Source organism: Mus caroli, unplaced genomic scaffold, assembly GCF_978045245.1.
Source record: "Mus caroli unplaced genomic scaffold, Mus_caroli_1 scaffold_10, whole genome shotgun sequence".
NCBI classification, from domain to species: domain Eukaryota; kingdom Metazoa; phylum Chordata; class Mammalia; order Rodentia; family Muridae; genus Mus; species Mus caroli.
In genome coordinates this window covers 102,816,652-102,831,086 of record NW_028227265.1, presented here as the reverse complement: position 1 = coordinate 102,831,086, position 14,435 = coordinate 102,816,652, and positions in this window count along the sequence as shown.

The window sequence follows — 14,435 nt, the reverse complement described above, 5'->3', positions numbered from 1 at the left end:
ATCCTCTGTCTCCTTTTCCCCAGTTCCTAGCCATTGCAAATCTAAAGGACCCACCCTGTCTCCCTTTGTCCAGCCATTGGCTGCTGGCACCTTTACTGATCAATCAAAAACCAATTGGGGACAAGGACCTTTAGCATTTGGACATGCAGATTCTCCATTAAATCAAAACATTAGAAATTGATCACCAACACCTCACCTCTGTCCAAATAAAAAAAGTTTTTCTCTCAGGCATAAAATGAGTACAACCATAACAATGACGTAACTTGCAGAGTATGATATACAATTAACATCCAGTCCACATTTGTCAACAAGATAAAGTACTCTACCATCATATCCTAACTAAAGATCTTAAAACTCTATACCGGAGCCGGGCGTGGTGGCGCACGCCTTTAATCCCAGCACCCGGGAGGCAGAGGCAGGCGGATTTCTGAGTTCGAGGCCAGCCTGGTCTACAAAGTGAGTTCCAGGACAGCCAGGGCTATACAGAGAAACCCTGTCTGGAAAAACCAAAAAAAAAAAAAAAAAAAAAATTCTATACCGGAGTTATGTTTTGATTTTAGCCTGTATCACCATCTGAAAACCATGCTTTTAACTCTATTTCATATCTCTCAATGTTAAACAACTAAAGTTTGCTTATGAGACTATAACTAGTTTTCAACCCTGTCAGAAATCCAATAACAAATTAAATATTACCTGAATATATAGGAAGCATAAAAATATAGCTTTCAAAACTTAAATTGTAGAGACAGCTGACAACCTATACAGTCCCCTAATTTCTAATAATGTTGGAGCGTCTGTCTTCAGTCTTTTGGCCTAGATCCATCTGGTAGGCCCTGAAATGAAGTGGGCATATGAAGGACTAGCTTACTCTGTCTAGGCAGAGCTTAGCAGTCAACTATCCCACATCTGTTTGTCCTTTTTTTTTTTTTTTAAAAAGATTTATTTATTTTATGTATGTGAGTATACTGTCACTGTCTTCAGACACACCAGAAGAAAGCATCAGATCTCATTACAGATGGTTGTGAGTCACCATGTAGTTGCTGGGAATTGAACTCAGGACCTCTGGAAGAGCAGGCAATGCTCTTAACCACCGAGCCATCTCTCCTGTTTGTCCTTTGTGGACAGTATTTTGTATGCCAGGATAAGCAACCTTGCCTGGAGGTAAAGATGCTCAATATCTACTTTGACTAATGAAGGGGGTACTGTCAGGAGCAGACATGTCTCTAGTCAAAATTTCTAATAATAATTAAACGATTAAAGATCAGATTCTGTGGACTGGGTAGTGGGGTGGACTTTTATAGTATCTTCGGAGCATGTGCAGTGAGCCAGTGAAAGAATACAGCATGGTGGTTAACACTGAATCATGTGGGTGGGATTTCCAAGTCTTAGGTTCTGGGATAAGTCAGGGGCAAGGTGATTGTCCGTTAATCTGTTTCCTTACATTGACAATGAAATATTTTTCTGCAAACCAGGAACACTCACCAATTAATGGGAGTGATTTGGTATGGTGTGCAGCAATTCAAGTGGACATGTAGGGGTGGAAAAAAGATAAGACACCAATCCCAGAAAGTTTTGGGGTGGTAGCTTCGAAGTTTGAATAGTTTTTTGATGGATAAGTGGAGGAGGGGAGATGTATAGACATGAAGCTTATGCCCAGAGTAGGTCACATCCCTGAAGACAGAAAGCATGTTAGCCAACATCTATCACTAAGGAAAAAAAAATGCCTGTGATAACCTACTTAGAAAGAGGGAAGGTTTGTTTTAGTGTACAGTTTGGGGAGCGTTAGGCCATGATCAATCATGGATCAGTGGATGCTGTTTATGTCATGGTGTGTTTCTGTGCACTGTGTAAAGGTTGTCTTTTTATTATTCAAATGTTGATTTCTGTATTGACTCAGAGTTGACTACAAACTGGACCTTGGTATTGTTATTTTTACTGCCTAAGTATTTTGTAAACATCTTCTCCGTCCTCTTCTGATTGGTTAAATAAAGGCCTGTTGACCTCCAGCAGAACAGGAGAGGAAAGGCCGGACATCTGGGAAGAGATAGGAACTGTGGGAAGAATTGAGAGGTGGGCATTTGCCAGCCAGACCTACGGGAAGTCGGATGGGGACTGAATGAGAGGTGATGGGTCATGTAGCAAACGTGGACTAGTATACATGGGTTATGAAACTACATGAACTAGTTGGGAACAAGCCTAAGCTATAAGCTGTAAGCTTTCACAAACAATAAAAAGTCTCTGTGCCATTACTGGGAGGTGGTGGGTCAAGACAGTCTGAGGATAATGATGGAGACAGACCGGTGCAGAGGATTGCTGGTTATTTTTTGTCAACTTGACACAATTTCAACCAGTGGCTCTCAACCCCTGGGTTTTGACCATTGGAAAATACATTTTTCCTATGGTCTTAGGAACTAAGGCACTGCTCAATAGCAAAATAACAGCTATGAATTAGCAATACAAATAAATTTATGGTTGGGAGTTTCTAAGACCATCAGAAATATGTGTTTTCCAATGCTCTCTGCCCACAGCTTAGGAACTGCTGATCTAGGCTGTCTGGGAGGAGGGAACTTCAGCTGTAGCATTGCCTCCATCAGACTGGCCTGTGGGCATGTCTGTGAGGGGGGTTTTCTTGGTTGGTGATTAATATGAGGAGTTTCAGGGGATTGTGGGCGGTACTACCTCTGGACAAATGGTAATAGGACGTGTAAGAAAGGTAGCCAAAAATGATCTGGAGAGCAAGCCAGAAAACATTCTATAGCCTCCGCTTCAGTTCCTGCTGCCAGGGTTCCAGGTGGAGTTCCTGCCCTGTCTTCCTTCACGATGAACTCTAACTTGTAAGAGATGAAGGACCCTTTCTTCCCCAAGTTGTTTTTGGTCAGGGTGTTTAGTCACAGCAACAGAGTCTGAGAGAGGGAGGAAGAAAGGGAAGGAGGAGGAGAAGGCTAGCCCTTAGTTTCCCTGTCAAAGGCATGTGCCTGTGACGTACGTCCTACCATTAGACCCCACCTCTTTATGGTTTCACAACTTCCCAACAATGGCATAGGCTGGGCACCAAGTCTTTATATGTGGGCCTTTAGAGACTAGTTAAGACTACAGCCAGATGATAACTGAAGAAGAAAAAACTCTAAGTGAAAATATGAAAAGTACAAATATTTCTACTATTTGCAATACTCCCCCTAACCCCACAAGCTTGAAGCAATGGAGACACACTAGTCACAATCAGCATGTCATTGCAAGAGAATGTTTTAGTCGTTAAATTCCCATGCCAATAAATAACTTCTGAGATGTTTACCCAAAGACATACTGTAAATATCTTGAAATTATACGAAATAAATTCCTTAGACTAGAGGAGGTTCCTATTCAAGTGGTATTGGTTATTGAAAACAGGTTCTCTGACCCATGAATACATGGAAATGTGGGCTAATTCTCAACATAATCTGATCCTTATTTTCTGTTTCTTGGTTTTGATTGTGTGTGCGTCTCTGAGAGAGAGAGAGAGAGAGAGAGAGAGAGAGAGAGAGAGAGAGAGAGAGAGAGACTTAGTCAGTGTTCCATTGTGTTGAAGAGACACCATGACCATTGAAAGCATTTGGTTTGGTTGGGGGCTGGCTTACTGTTTCAGAGGTTTAGTCCATTATCATCTTGGCAAGGAGCATGGCAGCAGGCCAGTATGGTGCTGGAGAGGTAGATAGACCTCTGATCTATAGGGTCAGGAAGACACTGGAGCTAGCATGGGCTTTGGCACCTCAAAACTCACTCCCAGTGACACACTTTCTCCAACAAGGTCATACTTCCACATTTTAATTCTTTTTAAAGGGTTCCACTCCCTGGTAACTAAGCAGTCAAATATATGATGCTGTGTGTGTGGGGGGGGCATTATTATTCAAACAAGCACATTCCACTCCCTGGTTCCCAGGGGCTTGTAGCCATATCATAATGCAAAAATGGATTCAGTTCAACCTCAAAAATCCTGTCTGTAGTCCATCATGGTCCTAGGACTGTTTACAAGTCCAAAGTTTAAAGTCTCGTTGGGGACTCATGGCAATCTCTTCACTACAACCTCCTGTAAAACCAAAAGGCAGATTACATGCTTCTAACATACAATGACATAGAATATATATTACCATTCCAAAAGAGGGGGGGGGAAGCCTAGTGAGGAAATACTGGACCAAAGCAAGACCAAACATCAACTGGGTACACTCAGAACTTCGCATCCATGTCTGATGTCAAAGTACTCTTTAGATCCCCGACTCCTTTCAGCTTTGTGGACAGCTGCACACGTTGTCTCTCTCTTCCGCTGGTCCCACTCCCTGTTAGTAGCTCTCCTTGGCAGGTATCCAATGAGTCTGGCATCCTTACCATCTTGGGGTCTCCAGTGAAATCAGGCTCCATCCCCACAGCTTTATGTAATGGCCTTTCTGGGCCTCTATGCAGGGACAGCCCTGACACACACCTGGCCTGTTTGTACCTCTGTCAATCTGTACTTCTTTCAGTATCTTCCCCTACGCACCCTGTGGTGAGACCAACAGCTGAGGGATTGTCACCACTTTCTTTTCTTGCATTGCTTGCTGCAGGGGAGTGGTTTGGAACAGCTTGGCTCCATTCTTTGCTGACTAGAAGAGGCAGCACAAGCCCAAGCTTGCTAGGCTGGAGTTTACTTAGAACGGGACAGATTAGCCCGATATAACCCCAGCATGAATGTGCATGGCCAGGAGCTGAGCTGTTCATCAGAATCCTAGACCTCACTCCCCTGCCTCAGCAAAGCTCACCTTCCAGTCTGAAAGGCGAGCCAAGTTCCCTCCTCTGCTTCTGGTTTCTCTCACTTGAATCCTGTTGCGTTTAGGGAGCTTCAGTGATGTTCTGCCGCACACCCTCTCCCCAAACCCTTGGACCACAGCCACAAACAGGCTACGACAGTGTGACAATGCCTACCTTGAGAAACCTATAGGAACATGTTGAAGTATCTTTAACTCACCTGTCATTTGGAAGATCATTGCCTTCTGCTAAACTAGGCCTAGTCTTAGAAACTTCTAACCTCCATACAATCTTATCTAGACCTAGAATATTTTCAGCCTTTGAGACTTACTGATAGAGAAACTCACCCCTTCTTCATTCTTACTGAGCACTGGATAGCTGATTCAACTCAGCTGTCCTGGCTCAAACTCCTCTTCAAGCTGTCTGATTCAGTCTGACCTCTGTTTCTTTCTTCCTTTCTTCCTTCCTTCCTTCCTTTCTTTCTTTCTTTCTTTCTTTCTTTCTTTCTTTCTTTCTTTCTTTCTTTCTTTCTTTCTTTCTTTTAAAGATTTATTTATTTATATGTAAGTACACTGTAGCTGTCTTCAGACACTCCAGAAGAGGGAGTCAGATCTCATTACGGATGGTTGTGAGCCACCATGTGGTTGCTGGGATTTGAACTCCGGACCTTCGGAAGAGCAGTGGGTAAGACCTCTGTTTCTTACTGAATTGTTTGGTTTGGACACAAACTAACTCCAGCAATCTGTTCTAATCTTCTGCTCCTTCTCATTCTCTGGTATTCTGTCCTCACCTGTGTCTGGCTTGTTCTCTCTCTTTTCTATAACCTGTCTCTGTAAACTGCCTCTTTCCTCTCTGCACTGCCCCTCAAGTAGTTTCCCTTTCCTCTCTCTTCTCCTGAAAGTTGGGCGTTTCCTATTGTAGGGGGTGGTTCTGATGCTTTGGCTGGGGAATTTGCATGTGAATACTGAAGGTTCTGTTCTCCAATTGGTTCTTGATTGATCAATAACGATGTTGGGCCGGGCGTGGTGGCGCACGCCTTTAATCCCAGCACTTGGGAGGTAGAGGCAGGCGGATTTCTGAGTTCAAGGCCAGCCTGGTCTACAGAGCGAGTTCCAGGACAGCCAGGGCTACACAGAAAAAAACCCTGTCTCGAAAAACCAAAAAAAAAAAAAAAAAAAATAACGATGTTGGTAGCCAATGGCTGGGTGGGAGAGGTGCGACTTCCAGGTTCCCATAGGCAGGCTGGTAGATGCAGGAAGGGGAAAGAAAATTCACCATGCTTCAGAGGGAGAGAGAGCCACTAGCCATGTGAAATCTTGGGTGGAGTGACTATTGGTTGCTTGCCTGACTGGGCCTGGGGTTGCAGGTGGGAGATCAGAAGTTCAACTAAGCCGAGGGCAGATTTAAAGGTGTTGAGCTAAGACTAAAGGTAACTGAGCAGCTAGACTGAGGGCAGATTTAGAGGTGTTAAGCTGGGAGTGAAGGGGAGTAAGGGCCACAGGAAAGTTAGCTGAGGGAGGCTTAGAAGTGCCTGACCATTGAGTTAAAACACATATTAAAAAATAAGCTAGCCGGGCGTGGTGGCGCACGCCTTTAATCCCAGCACTCGGGAGGCAGAGGCAGGCGGATTTCTGAGTTCGAGGCCAGCCTGGTCTACAAAGTGAGTGCCAGGACAGCCAGGGCTATACAGAGAAACCCTGTCTTGAAAAACCTAAAAAAAAAAAAAAAAAGCTAATGCGTGTCTTTTATCCTCGGATCCACAGGAACCAGGGTAGGGGCTGGTACCTTGGTCTGTCCAGAGCTTAAAGCGAGGTAGTAGAGACTACATGCTACATCCTATTCTGTCAAATCTTTCTCTGATTTGCCACTTTGTCTGCCACTCAACTAGATGTCACTTTTTAAAAAAAGATATATTTATTTTTGTTTATAGGAACACACTGTAGCTGTCTTCAGACACACACCAGAAAAAGGTATTGGATCCCATTACAGATGGTTGTGAGCCACCATGTGGTTGCTGGGATTTGAACTCAGGACCTCTGGAGAACAGTCAGTGCTCTAAACCACTGAGCCACCTCTCCAGCCCTAGATGTCACTTTTGTGTTTTCTTCTACAAATTAACTTTACCTTCATTGGGATTAAAGCTAGAGACGATGAAAGGTGTGTGCTAAGGGCTGAACCACACCACAACTAGAAACACCCCCCCCCCGCCCCCCAGTCTCAGGGGGGTCACAAGGTGATCGAATATCCTGCAATAGGAACTTGTTTCCAAAACAGTAAGCTTGGGAGGGAGGGAGCAACCTTGTCAAGACGGCTCTTGTTGCTGATGCCGGCATTTACACTGAGGACTCCACCGAGCACCCTCATTATCCGATAAGCTCCAAGCTCCGGCTGCCTGCTGCCTTTTTTCTCTGCGGAGTTTTCTCCACCAAGTCTCTGCTTTTGTGTTCCGCGGCTCCTCCCCTCTGCCACGCCCCGGGGGGCTCAGCGCTGGGTTTCGTAGTCCTCAGAACAAAGCCTCAGTTGCCCTACTTGCTGAGGAGCACTTTTCTAGTGGCTTGGATTCCTAGCCACGTAGCCCGGGAAAGTGAGGCTTGTGCCTGAGCTGGCACCAGGCTTCTCCTCACGGGGGACTTCCAGTCAGTGGATGTTTAACTGGGTGTTTTGCATCTGAGTTCGAGAGAGATATTGGCTGATAGTTTACCTTCCAGTGCCCTCCCAGTCTTGTTTGGCACATGCTAGCTTTGTAGAATGAACTGGAACATATTCCTGTGCTCTGGAGTAGTTGTACAACATTGGTGTGTCTATATTTTCTTTGAGCTTTCGATAGAATTCTCCAGTGCAAAGCTAGGTATGGTGGCTCACACCTGTTATCCCAGTACTTGGGAATAGAGGGTGGAGGAGGAAGAGGAGGAGGAAGAGGAGGAGGAAGAGGAGGAGGAGGAGTTGTTTTACTGCTAGTCTGAGTTCAGCTTGGTCCACATAGTGGGTTTCAGGCCAGCCAGGCATACAGAATGAGACCCTGTCCTGTTTCATCAGAACAAACAGAATTTTCGAGCGTGATCACCAGGGATGCGTGATTTCTTATGGGGGAGAGTATCTATTTTATTTTATCTATTTTATTTTAATCACAGCTCCCTCGTCCACCAACACTCACAAAGGGCAGTGGCTGAGCCACAGGCTTTGCACTGCAATAGACCTGGGAAGTTATCAGACCCCACATCCTTCTCCATATGTGCAACCTTGAGGCCTGTGGTTGGGGTCTGAGGTCACAGGCTCTTCAGCGGCAGAGATGGGAGGAGCCTATCACTGGGGATGCTAGCCCAGCTTTCGCTGCTGCACTGCTGCTGATGTGCACATGGCAGTGGTTTTAGAAGTGACTGTAGTTGGTCAGACATTTTTCTTCATCTCTCACTCACTCATCAGAAATAAGATGCTTGCCCTCATACAACGCCTACCTAGGAAGAGTTCCTGAAGTCGTTTCTAACACTCAGAACCATGAGGCAGGAGGACACAGCTTTGGCAACCAGAACTGCCAAGGAAGAGGTCACTCTGAAGCTAATTGGCTGGAGTACCTCTCTCTGTTAGGCTGCCGGGAGCTGGGATGAGAAACTGGGCCAAAGGAAAACAGAGAAATTAGGGACCTCTCCTACTGGTCAATTTATGAGATAAATTATTTTATTAATTATGAATTATTTCAATAATTTCTATTTTTACGTGTATGTGTGCTTTGCCTGCTTGTATACCTGTGCAAGTAAATATGTATCCTTGGAGGCCAGAAAAGAGTGTTGGATTTCCTGGAACTGGAGTTGAGGTTGTCAGCTTCCGTGTGAGTCCTGGGAACTAAGCTCAGATCCTCTATTGAGAATATCAAATGCTCTTTTTTTTTTTTTTTTTTTTTTTTTTTTTTTTTGGTTTTCGAGACAGGGTTTCTCTGTGTAGCCCTGGCTGTCCTGTAACTCACTTTGTAGACCAGGCTGGCCTCAAACTCAGAAATCTGCCTGCCTCTGCCTCCCAAGTGCTGGGATTAAAGGCATGCGCCACCACGACCGGCGCTCAAATGCTCTTAATCTCTAACTGAGCCATGTTTCGAGCCCCTGAATTGATTTTATTAAAAAGAAATTTCTTTTGGCTTGGAGTGGTGATACACTCCTGTAATCCCAACACTTAAGGGAAGATCAGGAGTCTCGGGTCATCCTCTCTGCTTCATAATGAGTTTAAGGCCAGCCTAGGCAGGGGTTAAATAAAGCAAAGGAAACAAAGCAAAATGCAGGAGAAGCAGGAAGGCACTAGGGGGCGCCCTGGCCCAGTAGCTGCAGGGCTGCAAAGCAACCCCGGGGCCTCCCTCTTTGGATGATGGCCTCTTGGTTTTCTCTTGCACTTCCCACACTCCACCGTGGCTGAAAAAAACACAACAAAACAACAAAATTTCAGTCAAGCCCCATCCTACTACATCCCCAAACCTTTCTTTTTTTTATTTATTCACAAGCTTTCTCGTGTGTCTGTGCTGACCTCTGACCCAGGAGTTAGGTAGGGATCAGGTTATCTTTGCGAAGAACACAGCCCCCAGCACACTAACACCCTTAATACACATCTCCTTTTGCCTTATTTTATGTCTCAGATAATGGACATGTCTGAGCTTGGGCAGCTGTACAGGCTGAGAACGGGAAGGCAGGGTTTTTTTGCAGAGTTTTTTTAGAGTCCCTCTAAGACCACCATGACCCTAGGCAGGCACTGTTTTTCTACATTTTTTTCAAGTCACCTTTTTTTTTTCCAAAGTGATTTGTGAAGTCCACAGAAATAGAAAGTGGATTTGAACCCAGGACCTTTCTCTCAGTATACTTTCTTTGTTTGTTTTTGTTTTTTGGCTTTTCGAGACAGGGTTTCTCTGTGTAGCCCTGGCTGTCCTAGAACTCACTCTGTAGACCAGGCTAGCCTGGAACTCAGAAATCTACCTGCCTTCTGTCTGTATACTTATGGACTTGATACTTTACCATCAGCTTGGAAATCTACGTCATTATTAACGGTGTCAGTCCTGTCAGATGATGTGAAGCTAGAAGGATGAACGGTGGAATTCAGTGTGAGTCAGATGAAGGGAAGACAAGGCAGTCACACTAGGGCCTTACCAGGGTCTTGGGAAGAAGACCAGTGTCATCACCCAGAGAAGGAACCCATTCCAGGCCCCTGTGTAGACTTACGTGCCCAAGTCTTCAACCCCTGTGATAATATTGAGAGGTATGACCTTTGCAGAGGAATTAGATTTAGAAAGTCATCAGGTTGCCCTACGGTGGGGTTGGTGTCTTTATAAGATAATGAAGAGACACCAGAGCATGCATCTCCTCTGTGCTGAGAGAGAATAGAGCAGGAAGGGGAAGGCAGGAATAGTCAGCAAGAGAGGCTTTGGTGGGAACCAAACCGGCCGGAGCCTTCTGTGACCTTCTAGTCTCCAGTCTCCCACCAATGTGTGTTGCTCAGGCTCCAGTGCGGTATTCCATCCTAGTGACACCGGCTCCCTAACCCTGTTCTTCCCTCCATTGCTGCCTTTGCTTTTCTCTGGGGGTTGCTCTAGCTTCACATGAAAACCTACTGCTTTGCCCGTTGTGCTGATTCATGCCCGTTGTGCTGATTCATGCCTGTAACCCCAGCGTTCAGGTGGAAGATCAGGAGTTTAAGGTCAGCTTGAGTTACAAAGGCATGTTCAAGGCCAGTCTGGGCTCCATGAGATCCTGTCTCAAGAAACCAGACCAGGGCTGGAGAGATTGCTCAGTGGTTAAGAGCACTGGCTGCTCTTCCAGAGGTCCTGAGTTCAATTCCCAGCAACCACCCGGTGGCTCACAACCATCTGTAATGGGACCCGATGCCCTCTTCTTGCATTTTTGAAGACAGTGACAGTGTATTCACATACATTAAACAAATAAATAAATAAAATAAATATAGCCATTTCCAGGTATAGATGTCATTCATTTCACGAGCACCATGGCTGTTATTCAGCATAATTATATACCATAATGTAGAACTCACTGGAGTGGTGGATATTAAGTAGGGAATAAAGATATTTGAACTTGGGTTTTGGGCATAGGCAGACTAACTCTCACCCCCAAACTTATATCTCCTTTTCCTTAAGTGAGGGTAATGTTAACTTAAATGGTTGTGGAGTTGCTTGCAAAGGGTCCATTAGAGTGGGTGCTGGGCAGGAGGTCAGCAAAAGCTTCCCTCCATTTTTTTTCTGTTACTGTTGGCTTGATTGAAGCCCATTCCATAAATGAAATTCCTGCCTGGTACTGTTAACTGGGATCAGAACCTCTGGCTGGGAAGGTCATGGGCCCTAGGGAAAACCTATTATTGTTATCCTGTTAAAAATACATAGTATCAAACTGCCCCTACAAACATACCTTTATTCCACAGATTAGGACATTTCTAAATCCTTATCAGAGACGATTCTTATCAGATAAGCTTATTTTCTCACTGGATCATGATGGACAAAGCGATATACAACTGGTCAGTGTGCAGAGAATAACAGATTTTGGTCCAGGTGTGGTGGCACATGCTTTTAATCTCTGTATTCTGGGAGCAGAGGCAAGCAGATCTCCATGAGTTCAAGGTCAACTTGGTCTACATGGTGAATGTCAAACCGGCCAAGGCTACCTGGGGAGAATCATCTCAACAACAACAACAACAACAACAACAACAACAACAACAACAACACAACAGATTAGATAGATGGATCTCAGAGATTATAGAGTGCTCAGCACTAAATGGGGGTTTGTATTAGCTCTGCTTACCCCAGGCTTGGGATCCATCTTGGAGAGAGCAGAAAGACCGAAAGAGCCAGAGGTAGGGAACAACTACTATGGAATAGTATTTTCTGGGCATGGGAGGGCCAGAGCTCACAGGAGTGCACACACAACACCTCTGTCTGCAATCACAACATGTGCACAAGATCAAGTCAGCCAAAGTCCCAGCATGGATGAAGGGGTTAGAAAATCTACCTCTAGCTGAGGAGCTACCAGGAATTGATGGATTCAGGGGAGGGAGTGTGCCAATTTTCTTCAGAGATGTGATCATGTATGGGCTGCACATCTTTCAGTGGGTAGCCTATTCCTATGCACATTCTGACAGTACTCTCTGGGTTTAAAGCAGAACACAGGGGGCTGGCGTGATGGCTCAGTGGTTAAGAGCACCGACTGCTTTTCCTAAGGTCCCGAGTTCAAACCCCAGCAACCACATGTTGGCTCACAGCCATCTGTAATGAAATCTGATGCCCTCTTCTGGAGTATCTGAGGACAGCTACAGTGTACTTACATATAATAAATAAATAAATCTTTAAAACAAACAAACAAAAAACAAAAAAACCCCAGAATGCAGAAACTTCAGAGGGAAGGTGGTAGAGGGGACATGGGAGGACTTGGAGGGGAGTGGCCACCCTTGACTTGTAACTTTCTTCTTAGTGTTTTGAAACTTCCCTGAGGGTTGGAGAGATGACTCAGCAGTTAAGAGCACTGGCTGCCCTTCCAGAGGTCCTGAGTTCAATTCCCAGCAACCACATGGTGGCTCACAACCATCTGTAATGGGATCTGATGCCCTCTTCTGGTGTGTCTGAAGACAGTGACAGTGTACTTACGTACATAAAACAAATAAAAAAGGAAGAAAAAAAGAAAGAAAGAAAGAAAGAAAGAGAGAGAGAGAGAAAAGAATCTTCCCTGAACTTCCGGAGTCAGGTAAGTTTATTTTCTGAGTTTTTCCTGTCTCCCTTCTCCCTCAGGCAGGGAATGTTTTAATTAGGGGTAGAGTGTTACACAACACCAGAAAGGTAGGACGATTTCTCTCACACTTGGCCCCGTGAGTCTTCCAGTCTGGCTGATCACTGCAGACTTTGTAACATTCTTTATAATAATCTGGGGAATGTCATTATCTTCCCTGAGTTCGAGGAACCTCTATGGCATATTCTCCAAGCCAGAGAAGCAGTCAACTGACAGCCGGCACTTCAAAACACACGGGGCACAGTCTCCACTCATAATTGGAATCTGAAGTCTTCTGAGAACACTGGCTCCAGACAGGCAGTGTCAGAACTGGTCTGGTAGAAGCCTTGCAGTAGGATAACAGCTCTTGTAAGAAGTCTCCTCTTCCACATCTGATATGATGAGTATGTGTGACCTTGTCTGTGAGGGGGGTCTCCCCCCATCCCCCCTCCTCTTTCAGACAGGGTCATATGTTCCAGGCTTCACTTAAATTGTGTTTTATAGCGCAGGATGACCTTAAACTCCTGATCTTCCTGCTTATACCTCTCAAGTACAGGGAGAACCAGTATTGGCCACCGTGCCTAGCTTCTTAACATCCATTAAATATTTTACACTCATTTATTTTGTGTGTGTACATACGGTGCATGTAAAAACATGTTATGGAGCTCATGTAGAGGGAAGAGGTAATTTTATGGGAATTCGTTCCCGCGCTCTCATAGGGATGAAACTCAGGTTAGATTTGGCAATAAGAACCTTTATCTGCTTGGCCATCTCAACCCCCCCCCCCCCATATCCTTTTATATTCCATTAGAAGTCTTGATATGAATGAGTGCCTGCTCTGAGAGAGGCAGAAATCACCATGGGCAAAATGGGTCTGCAAGAGAAAGAATTGAGCAGGGAATTTGTAAGAAAACTCTAAAACGGTCATTCTCAGGACAAGGTGGTTCACAAGGCCCAGGAGGGAAGCTTGCCTCAAACTGGAGAGCTACTCAATGGAGCTACCAAGGCAGGGAAATGGTGCTTACCCTCAGGCTCAGGTCCCTCCTAGCTGTGGTTGTAGGCTTGTGGGCCTACATCATCTTTAACTCCTGAATTTACTCAAGTGCCTTAGGGGTAGCTGTCTTAGTCAGTGTTCTATTGCTGTGACCAGATACCATGACCACTGCAACTCTTATAAAAACACATTCAATCGAGGTTTCTTAATGTTTCCGAGGTTTAGTCCATTGCCATCATGGCTGGGAGCGTGGTGGCACATAGGCAAACATGGTACTGGAGATGTAGATGAGAATTTCTTATTTGGGTCTGTAGGCAGTTGTAAGAGAGAGCCACTGGGCTTGGCTTGGACATTTTTTTTTTCCCCCCGAGACAGGGTTTCTCTGTATAGCCCTGGCTGTCCTGGAACTCACTTTGTAGACCAGGCTGGCCTCGAACTCAGAAATCCACCTGCCACTGCCTCCCAAGTGCTGGGATTAAAGGCGTGCATCACCACGCCCAGCTCTGGCTTGGACTTTTGAAACCTCAAAACCCATCCCCATGGATACCTTTCCTTTAACAACCACACCTCCTAATCCTTCTCCAGTAGTACCACTCTGGGATGGTCAAAGATACAAATGTATGGGGGGGGGCATTCTTATTCAAACCATCACAGTAGCTACCTCTGTACAAGGAACTATGGGACTTCTGAGCCAAGAGGTCCCATGTTTAGAGATCTCTAGTCTTTTAGTTCCTTTGTAGCCCTTAAGACTCCCTTCCACCCCACTCCTTTTTAAAACTGAGACAGGGTCTTATCTATAGATAAATAGCCAAGGATGGCCCTGAACTCCTGATTCCCCAACCTTCACTTCCCGAGTTCTGGGATTACAAGCTTACAAAGTGCCACCACATTCAGTCTTTATGTTGATGCTTCGGATTTAACCGTGGACTTAGTGTATACGTGGTAAACTG